This window comes from Pipra filicauda, unplaced genomic scaffold (genome assembly GCF_003945595.2).
Source record: "Pipra filicauda isolate LSUMZ 115617 unplaced genomic scaffold, ASM394559v2 scaffold181_size1560634_pilon, whole genome shotgun sequence".
NCBI classification, from domain to species: Eukaryota; Metazoa; Chordata; class Aves; order Passeriformes; family Pipridae; genus Pipra; species Pipra filicauda.
The window spans coordinates 1,064,873-1,081,427 of NW_024104289.1; positions in this window are offsets into that span (position 1 = coordinate 1,064,873).

The following is a 16,555-nucleotide window of genomic DNA, read 5'->3' on the forward strand; positions in this document are numbered from 1 at the left end:
ACTACTGCTTCCAGCATATCGACTCAAGATCAGATCATGCATAAGATGTTAAGCACATAATCTTCACAGTGTTTGTTGATCGTAGGAAAAGGATAAGAGAGAAAAAAAATGCCCTAAATGAAGTACAGATGTGAGAAGAGAAAATCTGCTTTCTCTTCCTGAATATATTCCAGTTCATCTATCTGCTTTCACACCAGTCAGGTATTGCTGGTAAAATACTCTGCTCCACAGTGAAATTATGACACAAAGAAATCCAGATCTGCAGAGGAGGAATACCAGTCTTAAAGCAAAGGCTTTAAATAGATTGAGTTTCACATGACAAAATTTAGAAATCTTTTTTGGAAAGGTTTAGGTAATTTTCTGCTCAGATGGATACTGTCTGAGCACATCTGCTTACTCAGAAATAAAATGTAAATAGAGAGACAAAAAAAGGTATGTCTATACAGTTTGGGAAAAGGAAGGAGATGTTTTGGAGCATACAGTGCCTTGCACACCATAAGCATATTTTTATATAGCAGGTTGTGGAGATGAAGTGAAATAAAACAGTCGTATGTAATAAAGATTTGGGGTCTGTTTCGGATCTTCGGCAAGTACGAATTGACTATAGCTCCCAGGTATTCCCGCTCATTTTCTAATACTATCTCCTTGAGATACATTTCCCACTGCCAGAATTTTATTTTCTTAAGTTCTACGGGGGTGACAACCAGACTCTCTGAGACCATCCATACAAAACCTTATTACGGGAGGCCATGGCCAGCAGCAACTCTGTCGCTGGTTTTAGAGGGCCAGTTTCAGTTTGCTCGTGCTTCACGTGTTCCCTGGTGGTAGAGGAGTAGCAGAACATTTCATTCTTCTGTGGGAAGAACATTTATGGGAAGATTTCTGAGTTTGGTTGCATCTGTCATAGCCTCAGTTCTGTTCTTGCTGGATTTGACATCCAGTGCTTTGTGCTCACCTCTCTGTGTGTAGGGGCAGGTTTGTCAGCCCAGAAAGGTGGGTTTGTTACAGACCTGAACCAGACCCACTGTGGCATAAACGTGGCCTAAGGTCACGACTGTAATGCTTTATGTCTGGTATAAGTGTATAGAGCCAAAGATATGTTTTATGGACAAGAATTTGAAGTAGCTGTTACTGAGAAAGAGCTAAAAAGCAGCAAAAATGCTTTGGGTTATGGGGTTGTACAGGGGAGAGATTATCACAGTGTGTGCCACTCTTAGGAAAGAGAAGGGCCCAGGTAGAGACTAGCAGCATGTGCTGCTGCCCTGGAAGGGATCATTAGTGTGCAGGGTATCAGCTAAAAAAGATTTGGTAAAACGAGATCAGAATGTGTGTAATACCTGAAAAACAAGATCCCATCACTGGTCTTGCACACAAAAATAGACTAATTAGTCTTGGGCTCACAAAAACTGGCAGGGTGTTTTTACCAGAGATGTGTAAGAGACGAGTTGTATCGACGTGATTGCTGTGGGCCAAATTTGGAAGATGAGGGGTAAAACCAGCCAATTTGGGAAGTACGTCATGCTTCAGACTGAAAACAGGTTTTTTTACCTGATCCTTGTCTCCAAATGAAAACAAACTAAAGCTCTGAGCTGTTTCCTGAGGATTGGTGCTTGTATGTGTGTATGTGCCTGTGCATCTTGCAGATTTAAACTGACTGGGCAGTAAAAACATTTATGACTCTGTTATGTGGGTACGTGACATTCTTGATTTCATTGCAAACTAAATTGTTGTCAGAGCACATATTCAGCAATGGGTTGCATTTGGATTCCTTTGGTTTGAAATGTGAGGATGCTCTGCAGAAATGTTTTGTGTAATCAATTGAAATTATTGAATAGAACCTGCACAGTTAAGCCATTTTCTGTTGTCTGGGGTTTTTTGCATCACTTATTTGAGGTGTGTACAAAGTTCAGAGGTGCTGAGCTACTGTGAGAAGAGCTCTTTTTGAAGTGGCTACGCAGATTTTTAGGACTAGAAGAGGAGGCTGGTTTATAACTGTGGTTTTGAGCCTTGTAAATTCCCCCACGATCTGTTACAATCGCAGGCTGAATTTTAATATTTTCTCATTGTTTATGCCAGGCCCTGGTTCACATATGAGTGCTCAGAGACTCGCTTAGAAGAGGACAAAATTTTACGCTGGTAACAAACCCAGGATTATGCTAGTCTGCCTCAGCTGGAATTTCCAACTCTTAGATCACAACTTTAAGCCCCCTGGAAAATCTGTTTAACTTTAAAAACAATTATGATAATGTAACCTTAAATTACATATATTATTGAGCAAATGGCAGGAAGTGAAAGCAAAGTTTATGATTTTGGCACTGCAGTGCTGAAGTAGAAAATTCTGCAGCAGAGCAGCACCCACGAAGGTCTGATCTGCTCTTTGCGCCTGGGAAAGTTGCTGGGTAGGAGGTTCTTTCTGAAAACTTTAGGTTTCTGGAAAGCCTGAGGCAGACAGTGAATGTCGTGTGGCTCAGCACTGAAATACTTCTGTGGACTCCTAGATGTAGCCATTAACTGGCCCCAAACGAATCTCCATGTGTGTCACTGGGACATTATTCCGAAAGTTCAAAAATAATGCTTATGTTTTAGTGGAATTGAATCTTAAATGTAACAAACGACTTAAAAATAAGAGCAAGAAATGGCCTCTGGAAAGTGTTCAAACTCCTTTCAAAATATCCTTAGAAATAAAATGAGGGATTAAGAAAGTAAAAGCCAACGACATCAAGAATCATGGCAGCAAACAAAAAACCTCGTTTTATTGCTTTGCTTTGAGGGATATCTGTGTTTCTTACATATTATCCTGCCTCAGGCAAGGCTGAACATTTCATGTAACATGATGACCCTGGAAAACACGCTGCAATTTCAGGATAATTCCTGATGAGGGTTCATGAATCTACAAGCATCTTACAAGTAAATGAACCGGTTTTCTAAGCCACAAAATGATGCACTGCTCTACGTTACTGCAAGGACCACTTAGTGCAAAGACTGTTTTGCTCCAGCATAATGAATAGGATCTCTGTTATTCAGAGGTAATAGGCAGGCTGAGGAAACCACAATAGGAGAGGAACTGACTTTCTTGTTTTGCTGGTTTTGCAGGGTTTTTTTGCTGGTTTGGAAGTTCTGTGCTGCCATCTCTTAACTTTCTGCTGCTGTCACTTGGAGCAGCTCCTTTCCCTCCCCTGCCTCTCTCTGAACAAGAGGAACATTATAGTTCCTTGCAATAGTGCCCCAGCAGCTCAGGGCACCTTACTGCTGTAAAAAAAGATGTGTTTGGAGTTATTATTTCATATAACGTAATGCTTTTGAAAGGGGGGGAGTTTAGGTGCATGATTGTGTTAAAGTAGCTGCAGTTCCAGTGGAGACGAAAAACTTGAAAAACCGAAGGACGGAGAAATGGGGATTTCTAACCTCCAGGGAAAAAGGGGTGATGGCACAGGCCCTGTTGTTGTCCCTTTATACTTATATGTTTCTATTGCAGATCAAGGCTTCACTTAGCAAAGGTGTTTTTCAGGCAGAATGAACATTGTCATTCAATCACTTCCAGATGCTTGTAACTTTGGCCTGCGGGTGAAACCTCAGATTGTTTCCTTAAGAGGTGACAGAGAAAATCTGGCTGGGATCAAACACCAAAATGAGGTTCTTAATGGGAAGACATAAGAAATGGTAGCCTGATGTGGAAATTCTGTATGTACCTTTCCAAGACTGACTTAGGCTGACATGTTAGAGTGTACTGGCAATTAAATTATTGGCAGTAATTTGGCAATTAACTCATGGACGCAATGTCTTTCATGTATTTTTGCACGGAGCATGTATTACAGGGCTGCTGAGACTACAATAAAAGTTGTTTCAGTGGTGCAACTAATTCCCTGCTAGCCTGTGTTGCTCATTTAAAAGCAAAATGACCCCTTCACACAGAGTCTAAATAGTTTTTTAAACTGTCTTAATTCCAGTCAGTTCCTCTAGCCAGCTTTTATTCTAATTCAGATTTTGTATGTGTCTTTTTTCATAGCAAAAACATCCTGCATGTGTTTATAGCAAGTATCTACTTGATGCCATGGTCAGCAGTATGATTGAATTATTACTATAGAGCCCTGTGAAATGTGTTAAAGGCTGATTTCCATAGGCTCTGCTTGCTTAAAGTCCTTCTTTTGTCTCATGACAGAGCCGTATTCTGATTGCAGAATGTCAATTATCCATACCTCCCTATTTCCCCTACTCCCTATGTGTCAGCCCACCTAGGAGCTTTCTGTTAATTTACCCAATTGTCATTGGGCTCACTTTGTTACATTGCAGCCATTAGCCTGTCCATTTGCTTAATTGGTCCATTTCCCATTTGTTATTCAGCCTGTGAATCACCATTTGAATAATTTTTAGCTAACTATTAATTGAACACCATTTGTAACATGATTACATTGTCTATATTCTCATTTTTGCATGATCAGTAGGAGCAAGGGGGTTTTGTTATGATGCATGTGAGAGTCCCTGGTTAATTGGTGGTCGGAAAATGGGAAGAAAGTGATGGCTTTGTCCAGTAATTACAGAATAAAAGAGTCTAAGATTGTTTTAACTGGCTGAACGTGAGGTTCAGGTTTCTGTCTCTGCATTTGGCTGAAGAAGACAACTGGGGCAGAGGGGTGGCAAAGGTGTGTGGTCTTACCAAGCTTGTTAGGCCTTGATGGGGCAGAAATTGTTTTAACCCGCCACTGTGCCTGCTAAGAGAGTAAGATGACTAATGTCACAAATACTGCACCTGGCCCCCACTATTTTAGTCCTACTTTGTGCCTTCAGAATTGCAGGTAATAGTGAACCTGTATGTCAGTTCAGGTTCAACCAGGACTTTGAGCCAGACCTTTTCAGCCAGATATTTGTCCCTCTCTAGGGTCCCATCCAACCTGGCCTTGAACACTTCCAGGGATGAAGCATCCACAACTTCTGTGGGCAACATGGGCCAGCACCTCACCACCCTCACAGAGAAGAATATTTTCCGTGTATATAATCCAAACCCACTCTTTTTTAGTTTGAAGCCATTCCCCTTGTCCTGTGCTGTTAGAAGTGTTATGGTGGAAGAGGAAAATTGTGATGAACTTTGTGTGAGAAAATTAAAGCTACAGAGGGCTCCAGGGCTGCACAGTGACACAGAGAAGCTCCTCTAGATTTGCTCAACAATGTGTGAGATTAGGCTGAGTTTACCTTTGTGAGGGCAGGGTCTGACCAGCAGAGGATTGGTATGAATGTCGAGCCAAATTTCCAAGTCCTGTACCTGGGAAGATCTGGGCTATTGATTCAGATAGAATTCTGGGTTTGTAGTCATTAAAACCAGATTTTGGAGGAGCATTTAGGTTCTCAGTCATGGCATGATTCCCAGAAATTATTGCACCTGTGTTGAGTAAACAGTCAGTGTTTGGACACTGGGCATAAAAGGGTGCTGGGTTCCTCCTCAGCCTGGGGAGGATCTTCTGGAGAGCTGGGCTGAAGTGTTGTTTCTGACTGTAGTAGAAACAGACTGTTCCAGAATAAGAGAGACACATGAAGATGCCTCAGTGCTACCATCAGGCAGGGTGAGACTCTGTCCACCACCTTGGTGTTTTTGTGTACCCAGGCTTGGTTCTGGTGACTGTAAACATCCACAGGAAGGCTCATCTGCGCCTGTGGTGTTGACACAATAGGCACTATCGAGGCTTAGTTGTCCTTGGCCGAATTATTTAAAAAGAAAACTTGCAGGTTTAGCCAAACACAGAATTATTATTTTGGAAAGCAACAAAACTGCAGGGCTGCAAACCATCTAAATAATCCCCCAGCTGGCCAAGGAAAGATCACAACCACAAACAAAAGCAACTTTCAACTTAGAGTAACTCTACAAACTTACCCCCATTCCAGAAGAGTTGCTAATCACAGATGTGTGTTAGTCTTTGAAAAATACATTGGGAAGGAACAGATTTCTGAAGTTGCAGTAGTGTGGAGATAATTTTATTTACGCTTTCTCTGTGTTTGGTGCCGAGTGGCTCGTTTTCCACTCTTAAATTCAAACAGGATGATGTTGCATACCCCCGGCAACAAGAGAATTGAGCCAGTTAAACATTGACTGGGAGGAGACGCGTGTCCCTGCTGAGCTGAACACCACCCAGACTGAATTTTGGGAGGTTCCTTAACCTTTGCTCCTGAGGTCATTGTACTGACAGCGTTTAAACTCTTTTACCTAAACAATGTGGGTAGATCTTGGAACGCACCATCACGCTTGGTTACCTCCAGCTCTGTGAGGGCCCCTTCCTTCAAGCGCTTTCCCTGCCGCCGCCTTCCATTAAATGGAATGGTCCAGGTCAGTCTAGAATACAAACAATGATGTCACTATTGTCAAAGAGATGAAAAGCTCTGTGGGAATCCAGGAGATGAACCCCAAATTAAGGATCTCTTGGCTAAATACAAGCATTAAGAGAAGCTTACAGAGACCAAAATATCGTTGTGTGCCAATGTGGCATCTGATGTCCGAGATAAAAGGGGAGCTCATTTCAGAAGCAAGGCTGTTTTAGCAAGAGAAAGAAATCTTAGGATCTCTGCATAAAAACACATGTTTCTGATATGGTTCTCTCATATGCAAAATGAACACGACATCTGGTTATATTTTCAAAAGTTAAATTGAGTGACACTAAATCAGCGCTTTACAAAGCAAAAGGTAGTAAACCAAGAACATCTAATAAGGTAACAATGAAATATTTGGCAGAACTTCAGAGTATTGGAAACTCATACAACCAAAAGGAGCTGAAATATCTTATTGTGATATATATGAGGCCTTAACTTCTCATTTATCTGTGCTATTTCTTACTGCACTTCACAGTATATATGTTGTGTTCCCACTGGTATAGATTTCTATATGTTAGTGCCAAAACTCCAGATGTTTTCTAGGTAGGTCTCTGGAGACAATTTTATTGTGTTTCATTTCTCCTTATTTACAATTCACTCATCTTGAACTCCAGCCATTGGTAATAAAAAATCCATAGAGTCTGCAGCTGAGCCAAGTGGACACTATTGTCCTATTTTTTCAAGTTGGGATGGGTTGATCCAAGCCTTGAACAGAATCCAAACCACTAGAGTTTTCAATAAGTTCATCTCCCTTCTTTTTATTTTTTTAACTCTTCATGCACCAGGGAATAAAGAGACAACTGCTTTGTCTTTTCTTCCCCCCCCCCAAAAGATTCAACCATGGCAGCATTTCCACAGTTTCTGTTGTTTAAGTCCTCCTGCCAAGACTAGTTCCTGTCCATCAGAGAGATGGCATTGCCATGGCATTAGTCAAAGCTGTCCCAGCCCCAGTGTGCCCAGTGGTCCAGGGCTCTTTGTATCACATCTCCAGGCCACTTTCACCACTGATTTGCCACTGCTTTCCTCTGGAGTTAAAGTCTTGCCTCACCTCTGAGCCCCTTTTTGCTTCTTAACCTATTAAGTATAATTCCCTTTCTGCCTTGCAGGTACGGCAGAGTGTTCCAGACAGACACTTACAAACCCAAGCTCCACTTTGCCTTCCGGGGGGTTTTTAAAGGCTTTTATTAATGAATTAAGATATAATGATGCTCGCAGTCTCCTCCCTTTCTCAGTGTGCTGTCTATGCAGATTGTAAACAGCTTCAGGTTCTCTGGTACATCAGAGAGATTGCAGTGCCCAACTTGCACTGAAATCAGTCTGTGGTTACTGGGGAACTCAGATCTCTACATGCTGATAAAACCCCTGCTTAATGACGTAGAAATAATTAGCCACTTTGCTGCAGTGGGACTTCAGTTAATTTTAAAGTGCTGAAAAGTTTCATTTTGGAGTTGCTGCAATCAGCTCTACGTTTTACAACCGATCACAGGCACATTTTATTAATCAACCAGATTTTAATGTGAATATACCCGCTGCCTACCATACGTGTATAAACATAAATCATTCTATAGCATAATCCAATCATGTTCTCTTAGTGGTTCTGGGCTTGACTGGTCCTTCAGGGGGAAGCAGTGCTGCTGGGAGAACTCCAAACAGTGAGCAAGACCTGCTCAGATCCTCATGAGTGCTGCTTTGTTATCTTTTCACGTCAGGTAGAAGGACGAATGAAAGGAGTTGTCACAGCTCTAAAAAGGTGTTTTATTTCTCCCCACGTGCCCAGGTAAATCTGACTGGCTCTGAGTCCAGTTTCTTTCCTGGTCTGTGTTTTTTGTGCTGACTTTCAGGGACTGTGCAGTGCTTGAGGACTAGAGCTGCAATGCAGCTAACCAGTAACTCCTGCTCCCTGCAAGGCTGGAGGGAATTCTTTCCTGCTCTAGTAAGCAGCTAGAGTGGTAAGTGCCAGCCTACCAGATTTTTGAACAATTATTCTTTTTCTTTGGTTTTTTTTTTTTTTTATTACTCCTTATTACAGCTAAAATACACTCAGGCAAGGCAGATAATATCCTTTATGCTTTGTGCCATTGCTTGTGAATTGCATATTTATTTTTTAACTAGTGTAAGTTATCTATATGCTGTGAAGTTTATCATTTTTGTGTCAGTAAATGCGACTGCGTTGGTCAGCACCCTGATCACCTGAACAGCTGAATATTTACTGTTAGTGAGTAAATCTCTGAAAATGAAACAATTCCAAATGGACCAAACCCAAAATGCCAGACAGGGGCACTCTCACAGTGGATCTAGGAACAGCACTTCACGATTTCCAGGTTCCAAACTCGAGTTAACAAATTGCATCACAAAGAAAGGTACTGCTGTCATTAGTTTTAGTTTCAAATGGGCGAACACTTGTTCTTAAAGATGAAGTTATTTTCCTAGTTGTCCTTCAGTCACTGTACAATTTGATTTTCAGTCCTGTATCCTGGCTAGTGGCATTAAAACCTTGGATGCAACGTGTAGAAAACTACCTCCAAAGGCCATGCCTCAAGCTCATGTCTAGGAATATTTAATGAGCAAACAGTTAATTCAAATTGCATAGAAATAATTAGTAGAGAGAGCATCAAACACAGTATCTTCCCAAGCTACTGATATTATACAAAACCTAAACCTCTAGAAAACCACCTCTATACCGGGGAGCAATTAATACAAGGCAGGCGTCAAGAACCAGGAACGATGGCTGCTATTTACCTGTATTTTTCTTCTCATTTGGAAGCAAGTGTTGTGTCTATAGCTTACAGCTTTATTTGTGAACAGTGATGCTTCAGCCTGGGTTGCAGCCACATAGGTCACAGGTTCCTCATCTGAAAGGCTGTGAATCTTCTGTCATGGTGTCCTTTGGGGGCATTACATAAAGGTCACCATTCTGGTTGCTTTTCCCCTTCTATCTCTTCATTTTCCAACTCACTCACTCTCTACTTGTGCATTACTGAGGACCAGCTAAAGAAAGAAAACCATTTTTAATTCTTGGATGTAAAGCTGGGTGCACACAGGGCACTCAACATTTATACAGTATCTGTCCTTAAAATGTCAATGTTTACCAAGCAATTCTATGTATTGGCTTCTCAGAAGGCATAAATAGCCCTCTGAATTCAACTGAAAGACTCAAAGGCTTTCAGTGATTTCAGTGTATTTTTGATTGTGCCATTATTTTCCTGCAGTGGGAAGGGGAAAACAAATCACCGTGGTATCTAAAATGCTGTGTGTATCTTTTTGCAAATGCAGTAATCTCACAGTACCCTGTTTTTTCCAACGTGATGCTGCCTCAGTCAATTGTTTGTGCCAGAGAGGAAAAGCTGATACATTCCCAAATTCCAATAGTCAGTATAATAAACTGCTCCCTCTGCCCTCCCTGCTGTCTGTCCCTTGAAAATGCAGAGTTTGAGAGGGGTTTTTTAAAACATTCCTTAGAATGAAAAGAATGACCATCAATGAGGGAGCAGGAAAAAGAACCACATAGATTTCTCTCATCATAATTCTCAGCAGTACTTGAATTTTCAGTATGAAATATTTGCGATAAATTGTATAAGATCAATCTTGTGAAGTAATAACATTTCAAGAGATGGAAATATTTTAAGCAATTTGAAAGACAGTCTTGAAGACCCTTGTCTGGACACAAAAAGAGGGATAACTCTTGAGAAGTCATTCCAGAAAAAGGCAAAGAGACCAAACTAATTGAATAAGTTAGGAGTATTAAATTATTAATTCAGTTCTGAGTCAGCTTTGAACCACTTATTAGCAATTAATTGATAACAGATATTTTATAAAATGTACAAGTAATTTTAATAAATACTTTTGAACATTTTTTTTCTTTACTGGCTGTTAAATGATGGGCACGTGGAAATGTATGGTCAGATTAACAGCATTCCTTGGAGAGGTGGGATCCTGATATTATACAAAACCTAAACCTCTAGAAAACCACCTCTGTACCGGGGAGCAATTAATACAAGGCAGGCGTCAAGAACCAGGAACGATGGCTGCTATCCCAGCTGGTACCCTGGGAAAGGAACAAAGCCAGAGAGGCACTTTGCTGGTTACTGAAGAGGATAAATAACCTCCTGCAGCACACAAGAAATTTTGTCTTCTCATGTGTTTTGGTTGTGACCTCTTCTATCCTTTCTGACCCCAAAAAGCAGGGAGCTGCTGTAGTGACACAACCATGAAGGGAAAGAGCAGCAAGTTTTTGCAGCCTGATTTTCCAGGATGGAAATCTCCTGCACTGACTGTCAAGGTCTGTTCAAATCTCTCAAATTTACAGGAAAGTGTAATCTGTAGTTTAAACTACTGGCCCACTGAGTTTGAAGCATTAGCTTTGTGCTCTGGAATACGTAAAGTCAGAAAACCAAATATCTTGGAGTAGTTTTACTCTTGCTCCTACTCAGATATGAGTATGGTTTGAATGCGTTGACTTTTTATTATTTCAAATTGAAAAAGAGTAGGTTTAGATTGGATATTAAGGAGAAATTCTTCCCTGTGAGGGTGGGGAGGCCCTGGCACAGGTTGCCCAGAGAAGCTGTGGCTGCCCCTGGATCCCTGGAAGTGTCCAAGGCCAGGTTGGATGGGGCTTGGAGCAACATGGGATAGTGGAAGGTGTCCCTGCCCATGGCAAGGGGTTGGAATGAGATGATCTTTAAGATCCTTTCCGACACAGACCATTCTATGATTCTATATGTGTGTTTGTCCACCTAAGTCATACCAGTATCGAAAATGGCACTTTCACATCCCAAAACCAGTGTTTTCAATCTGAATTCCAGAATTATAAGTTTCAGATCTGTAACTATTGCTTTAATTTTTGAATGCCTGTGGAATAGTGTGGTGGTTTGAGACCCCCAAAATCCAATTCCCGAGTTCAAGCCCCCCCTCCCACAACTCACCCCAGTGTGAGAGGGGTTTTCCAGACAAAACATAAGACTCAATATGGGGGGAAAGGGAATTATATTACAATCACTACACAAATAAATATTATAATACATCATATACATAATCTTAACTATCTCTCCTATGATAAATCAGTATTTACATTGGATCAAATCTCTTCTCCCTCCAATAAAAGTTTAGAAGGGAAGAAGGAAAAGATCCTATCCAAGCCTAGGGCAGCAGTGCTTCTCTTCTTCCATGCAGCAGCTGTAGCTGGATTGTTGTAGCTGGATCTCTTTCCAGTACACACCAGGGGGTCTCCTTTCACCCCTCTTGGCCCTTTGACTCCAAGCGAAGGTTTCTCTCTCTCGTGGATTGCAAATTAGCCGGGACAAAGGCTCGCGTCACCACGTCATATCACGAAGCGCAGGGGTCTTCGTGACGGTCCCTTTCCTCAGGGGGTTTACCCCTAAGTCAGAATGACTCGGGCAGCTTTAGTTGAGAGCCTTTGCCTCAACCGTTCCATCAGAGCTCCTGTGCTCTGTCTCAAGCTGCCAGCTCGGCAGCAGCAGTGGGGGGACAGGCCACTTCCCCCGCATTCCTTCTGGCCGTCCTGGTCCAGCTTCAGGACGTCTCTGAGCTTCTTAGCTCCTCTCTCTCTGCTGCATACTGCATTTTAGGACTTCCATCCAGTAGGAGTCCACCCCCTCCACTTAGGAGGGGTCTCAAAAGGGTTTTGGGGAGGTCTGGTTCAGTTCTTACCCCAAAACTCTGTGTAGAGCTTAGTCCTGCTCCGTCTCTCTCTCTCTCTCTCCTTGCAGGATATCTCTCTGCGTTGCTGCATGCTGCCTTTGCTGCTTCTCCTTATCTCTTTCTGGCTCTCTGCCACTGTTCTCCGCTCAGTGCTGTTTCTGCTGCCACTTTTCATATCTCCTGCTGCTGCCCACAGTGGAGAAACTCCTCCAGCTCTCAGCTACAGAACTCGGCCCAGTTTAACACTGTTCCAAGTTCTTGTAGCCCCCCTGCTGGGGGCTGGGGGGGGCCTGGCCTGCCCCCTCTCCTCGTGGCTTCAGAACATGGCCACTTCTCCTCCAACAACCTCATCCTCTTTCTTTTCTGGTCTGTTGTGATATGTTTAAATTTTGCAGGAGCGCTGATTGGGTCAACATTGAGAGAGACACCACCCCCTCAGAGGTTACCATTTTTAACTCCAGGGGGAAAACCACCTTTTTTTCCCCACCACAAACAGCTAATAGCAAAATGTGTTGGGCAGTGCATGGTGATAGTAAGGAACTCTAAAACACAGAAGTTAAAAAAAGACAGTAGTAGAGAATGCTTATGCAGGTGTGCAGCTGACAAGTGTTGTTAATGATCCTCCTGGTACATCATTGCTGTCTCCCCCGGCATGACACGCTGCATTCAGCCCAGAGTTGGCACTTTGTACTGCCTGAAATTGAAAGTGAATCAAAGCTTGCAGCTTTTTTTCTCCCAGGAGGTGCTTACAGGACTGCATGTCCCAGTTCATCACCTTCCCAGAGTGCGTTTGCAGTTGATCGTGACTCAGAGCGGGTCTGCCTTGCATTAATTGTGCTGGCTGCAGTTCTCACAGATGTCTCCTGGGCTGTCTTTGGCTCACAGAGGGCTCAGGTAGTGCTACAGGAGTAGCCATAGCAACGTGGTGCTCAACAGGACCTGCACATCCAGGTCCACATCCACATTTACCCAGAGAGCTGGATAAAAACAGGGACTGCATGACAAACCTGCTCTCGAAGCTGCCACTACTTCCATTCGTACACTGGATCCTGAAGATACTCCTGCAGCACTTTCCTGATGAGGAAAGCCATTGGAATTGGTAGAAAAAAACCCCAAAATTGGTACGTTAAGGTATTATTTCAGTCCCAAATACCTTTTCCCACTCAAGCCTGCTCTCCTTTGTGCTTTAAGTCCTCAACTTAGTAAAGCATCTGAGTTGGAAGCATTTCACAGGTCTAAATGATGACAGTCTGGAAATGGGACAAGGCATGCCCAAAATACTGGGATGCTACAGGCTCTCAGAAGATTCCAGCACCACTGGCAAGCTTTAAACATCCATGATTCTTGACCAAAATTCTGCCCCAGGAGCCTAAGGCTTCAGCAGCCATAAACAGGGCTCATCACCAGTGGGTGCTGGGGCTCTCATCCTTCTCCTCCAGCTGGGTCCTGAGGCAAAGCCCTGCCTGAGCATGGGACATGTGTTAGCTGAGATGAGGTGTCACTGAGGGTTGTTAGCTGGGTTTTAAATTATCTCATAATGATGAGAATTCACATTAATATATTGGTTTTGATCTCCTGTCGAATTCATAAAGCTGGTTTGTCTGTGCAGTTTCTAATAGCACCTTGACAGGTGTTATTATTACCAGGTCATAATTATCAGATGAGAATAGCTCTTTTCTCCCAATGCTTGTTATCACAGAAGATGCTGAAACTTATACTTCTGAAAACTTGTTCTATCAAATAAGTATTTCTTGGTAGCAAGACCACATATGCCCTCTGCTGTCCCTTCAAATTGTGTGAAGATCTATTATTGTTACTGATATTAATTTAATGACTATGAAAACCAAGAAAAGAAGAAATATTCTGCACCAAAATATTACTAATTTTTAGAAGTAAGTTAGTTTTTTATCTGAACTTTGATTGCTGGATGTCAGAGAGTGTCACTGAAAGCTCACTGCTATAAAGTCAAACAGGTGAGTCAGAATGAAGGCCCCCTGCAGATGTTTCCCAAAAGGATTGGCCTCTTCTCCCAGGCAACAAGTGATGGGACAAGAGAAAATGCCCTCAGACTAAGCCAGGGGAGGGTCAGGTTGGATGTCAGGAAGAATTTCTTCACTGAAAAGGTTTTCAGGCACTGGAAAGGGCTGCCCATGGAGGTGATGGACTTGTTCCCATGCCTGGAGATGTCCAAGGAATGCCTGGACACCCCACTCAGTGCTCTGCGCTGGACGACAAGGTGGGGATCGGGCACAGGGTGGACTCGATGGTGTTGGAGGACTTTTCCATCCTAAATGATTCTGTGATTCAGACTGGTAGCCCCACCAAGCTCTGTCTCTGCCCTAATACAAGAATTGACAAAAAGCATAATTTTTTAAATGTAACTCAAGCCCCTGCAGAATTACCATCACATTTCATGGAAGAGCTATGGAAAAAAAGGACCCTTGCTGTGAATTTGGAGTCCCATTTGTCAGGGAGTACAGAACCCTCTTTACATCTTATGGAGCCTCTGGGTTTGTACCAAGTGCAGGACAGTACAAGGCACTGTCTTGGTAAAGCTCTGCAGAAATACTGCTTTTTAGATTCTGAGTGTTCATGCTTTCAAAGCACACAGTCTGATGTACTTCATAGCTCTGGAGAGTCATCTGGAATAAAATAGTATCTGAGAAACTCTATGCCTCTAAAAATAGATCTATAACAAAAACATAGATAAATCTCTAAATATTGAGGACAATACACTTTTTCAGTATTTGCTTGCTGTTTCTACATGCTGAATTTCCTTGATTTGTCAGAGATGGTTAGTCTTAAGAAACTAATTTCTTGGTAGCAAGCAAACCTTTAATAATCTGGGGGTTTTATATGGTGCTTAATTTGCTCTAGCAGCACATAATGGAAACAAACTGTTGACTAGAATGCACTTTTCCAACTTAATTCCCATCTTCTGACAATACACAGTTTTCTTGACAAAGATAAGTTTCTAAACACTATTCAACTTGCCTTCCACTGTTTGTGCAAATTGTACACAGAGTATTATTTTAATGTTTAATGACAGCACCAACACCCTGCTTTTAAATTATAGCCTAATCCAGATCTCACTGGTTCCTGATAACTCTCATTTTGGACAGCAAGTGAAGAGCACAGGAACATGGTGGAGTTCTAACACAACCTAATTTTGGTAACTGGGAGAGGTGATTCAAGAGACCAACAGGTTTCTGTGGATGGATGCTGGTTTGGCATGGGACAGCACAGAACTGGACTGATAAGGTTTTATTTGAACTGCTGTGATTATGGATCAAACTCCACTGTCTGCCCAAACTCTTGGATAGACCCTAAATTAACTGCCATGTCTGTGTCCTAGCTAGTGTGGGATCATGTAACCACAAGTGGTGCCTGCATGCAGATTATTTCCACTAATGCTCCAATTCAAGTGTCTCCTGAGACAGTGTTTTCAGTGCCTATACTGGAAATACACATTGAATGCTTGGCCAAAATTATCCATTAGGGTGCAATTAGCTGTGAGCAGAGTGAGCACTGAAACCTGGAATATTTTTGACTACGAGGTCAATTAGTGTGATTAGGAGGCAAAGGAAGCAGCCAGGCATAGTGTGGTCAGAGGGAGCAATCAAGTGAATTGAGCAGTCAGCTGATTAGGAAACAAGTAGTGAGAGCGAGATGAATCTTCACCCTGGAAGTGATGAATGTAGATCTGTCTGGAGCATTCAGCCAAACTGAACACTCAATCAGCATTTGATTAACCTGAGCTGCCCCTCTAGGTGAAGTCATACACATAGGATTTGAATATATATATATATATATGATAGTCTCAAAATGTGTGACACTCTCAAGAGCTGTCCTATATGTGATAAAGTATTAGCAAAATCAGTAAAAAATAACTCAAAGATACTAAGTAGAAGTGAGATAACTGTCTGTCGAAGCAAAATATTTTAGGATCAAACTGATGACCCTTTTATCTTACAACTCATCTATCCTTAGATTACATTTGCTTTTCAAATACAAATATCAGAAATTTTTCTTGTCTAGCAATAAGTCTTAAAGCAGAGTAAGACTAGGCTTTGAGGTTAATTAAAGTTCACCACAAATTAACTTTTTACTATCAGACCTATGCCTTTGTAATTAACACTGGGAGTGCAGGGTTAATTATTATTGTCCCCTTTGTTAGTTTGCAATGTAGAATGAAGAAATCAAAAGCTTCTGGTTTGATTTTGAGGGCACCTTTTATTAACAGGAAAACTTCCTTGACCCATGAATATTTCTGCGGAGTCTCCAGTCTGAAGGAGGATGGGAAGGATAGGTGGGCTTAAGTCTTCCCTGCTGTTGGTGACACGCCTGCCCTGCTGCCTGGGGACAGTCCTTGCAGGGTGGTGGCACTGGCGTGATGCAGCAGCCAAAGGTCACTTTCCCCTCTGAGTAGGAATGGTTGGTTTGGTGCCTTCAGCATTTTTCTGGCTGTTGTGTGTGACTGGAGTGGCTCAGGGGGCTGCAGCTTTGGCTCAGTGATGTAGACACGGGCTGAGCTGTGACACCA